The sequence below is a fragment of the Mastomys coucha genome, unplaced genomic scaffold (genome assembly GCF_008632895.1).
Source record: "Mastomys coucha isolate ucsf_1 unplaced genomic scaffold, UCSF_Mcou_1 pScaffold14, whole genome shotgun sequence".
Taxonomy (NCBI): Eukaryota; Metazoa; Chordata; class Mammalia; order Rodentia; family Muridae; genus Mastomys; species Mastomys coucha.
The window spans coordinates 44,086,141-44,089,091 of NW_022196896.1; positions in this window are offsets into that span (position 1 = coordinate 44,086,141).

Below are 2,951 nucleotides of genomic sequence, written 5' to 3' on the forward strand. Positions count from 1 at the left end.
GCTTTCTATAGCTATACAATTAAATCTGGCTATTTCTTCCCTATTTCTAATATAACCATTTTACATTTCTTAGAAACACAACTTATCAACAATTTTCTCTAGCCCCAAAGCCCAGGGAACCGGGTGGATGACTCATCATAATTTCTTCAAGCTGAACAGGGGCGTAGAGATATTTAAAAAGGGGGTGGGGAAGGAAAAACAGTATTAGTCTTCTGATGTCTGTTTCTTGACTGGATCAGGATGAAGTTCAGAACACCATGAGTTCAAGCAGGCAAGTTTAGCAGGTCTGATGAAGGAATTTACCATGGTAGTACAGTTCTGCAACATATGAATCTCAAAACAAAACAGTAAATACTTCAAGTGTCTTTTCACAAAACCAAAACTTTTAGATCTATCTGGGGGGTATTTGGGTTCTCAGTGCCTTAAAATCTCCAAATAAGAAAATCTCCATTTTTGATATAAAGGACAAGATAAAATTCTTTATTTTGCTAATGCTAAGAGTGCACCAGCTAGTCTAGGTGCATTTGACCAAGAACCAGCAGGCATCTCCCACTGGCTCAGTGACAGCAGAAAATCGCACCTGAAAAATAGCCTTCTCCCAGGAACAGCCACAGCTGTTCCAGGTTTCCTTTTTAAGCTTGTTTACTCTACGGGCAAAGATGCTAGCAGTTTAGCATTACTACCATGTTTTGATAGAGTTTGGTTTATTTTTCTATTTACTTTTTATTTCCAAGGCAAGCTAACTCTTTATTTGTCTCCAGCCTGCTCATCACTTGTCTCTACTTTACTAGACTCCACACCTTTTTTAATTCTTGTAATGTTAAGGTATTACCATAATTTAAACAAAACCCAGTTTTAAACATTCTATTTTCTTTAGAATCAATATTTTCTTTAAAATCAATATCAAAGCATTACTATCACATTACAAAGTTTAGCTGCCAATTTTTACATATGAATGCATGACAGTGCAATTTTGAATACATCAAAGACATTGTTTTAAATCTTATCTCTGGTACAGGCCTCACCCTTGGCCTCACTAAATTTATAAGGGCTAAGAATTACATAAGATATCATGAAGACCTATTTTCCTGGGTCGGCTCATGCCACATGTTGTCGCTTAACATGACTCCAACCCTGAGTTACCAATATTAAGCTAATTCTCTGTTACCAATATTACAAGCAAAAAGCTGTTGCCCCCTTTAAGAGTGGCTCATGCAGACACTCAGTCAGACTCTATCAGCTCCTTTTCAGCTGTGCTTAACTCTTGGCCGCAGCACAATGGCTTATCAGTCTCTGCTGTACAAATTAAGACTCTCTTTTACCAATTTAAACTAAATCAAAGTTTTAAGCAATTTTTTTCTTAACATGAAACACAGAACAACAAGCATTTATCTAAGCAGCGCCCACCACATGGTAAGCAAAGCATAACTCCCAAGGCTGCAATATCTAATCACCACAGTTTACAAGATACCAATTCAATAATTTTTGAACCAGATGATAAAGACAATATTTTAACCCAATTAATCTATTTTGTAAAAACCTACTTGGATGTTCAGGCGTCCCTGACTGCTGTGCCCTGCTCTCTGGCCACGCCTCACCTTGGCCCCTGGGGAGCCCATGTCAGTGGAGCAGAGGTACCTGCCTTGGGCTTCAAAGCAGCAGCTGCCCCTCCCAAAGACATGCCTCCTCCAGGGCCCCGTCCCTGTATAGAGCTGTGGACTCCACCCAGGCCTCACTGCTGTAGAACCAGTTAGCCAGGCCTGTCTCCAGGTAGACCACCATGTAATCCTGCACGTGTCCCACCAATGGCTCCATTGCTTTGTGGACATTCTCAGCACATAACACAGTCCCAAAGACAAAGGATGCCACAAGATGGCCCCAGTTGGAGCCCCCTTGGAAAAGTTTGTGGGATACCTGGGTCTACACGTTGCTAGGCTGAGCCTGGGGTCACATGGCTGAGTGGCAGGTCAGAGATGGTACAGCAGAAGCAGGTCTCAAATTAGTCTCCAGCAGCCTGCATGGCTTGGTGCAGCGGGTCTGCTGTTGGGCCTTCCCCAGAGCCAGCTCCACAGACATAACCTTTCTGCCTCAGCTTATGTCTGGAGTTGAGGCTGGGGTCATCATCTGGGCATCCAGCCTGAATGGGGAAAAGGCCAGGTATCTGGATCTAGCCCGGAAAGAACTGGAACTGCAGCACCTGGGTCCCAGCCCTCACCTCCAACGCTTTGGCAGCTATGGGGCCGATTCCATGTTTGATGACAACCCTCTGGGGAAACCCCGGACCACGGAATTCCTGTCAACACCAATCTTCATTTCCGGTCCCCCCAAGAGCAGCCCAAAGACCCAGCGGCAGTGGCCCTAGCTCCAACACTGTCCATCAGTTAAGGGAGGTGTAAGTCGTCAGTCCAAGGTCCAAACACACACACAAAATCAGTCACCACACAGACATCCACTTTTCAGGTTCGTGACACTGAGAAAGACAACTAGGCCCAGTAACAAACATCAGGTACACAGGTAATCAAAGCCAAATCACAGAGTCGCTTGGCCCATGCCTGCCACAGCTGCCGAGATGGACTGGTCACAAAATACACACAAAAAGACCTGTCTCAATCATGAGTGCCAAACTTACTTCAGAAAAACAGACATTTCTAATCATTTACCATGAAGCATTGTCTGTCTTTGATACTAAAATGTATTTCTTGAATGCAGCAGAAGGATGGATCCTGTACCTATTCTGTTAATATGTCTTTTTATTGAAGGATTAATTGAAATTATTGATGTTAAGCAATACAAATGACTAATGATAGTTACTATTATTTTGTTGTTGGTGGTGGTGGTAGTGTGGTGGTACCTGTGTTTGTGAATGTGTGTGTGTGTGTATATGTGTATGTGTGTGTGTGTGACAGAGAGAGAGGGAGATGAAGGTAGAGAGAGAGAGAGAGAGAGAGAGA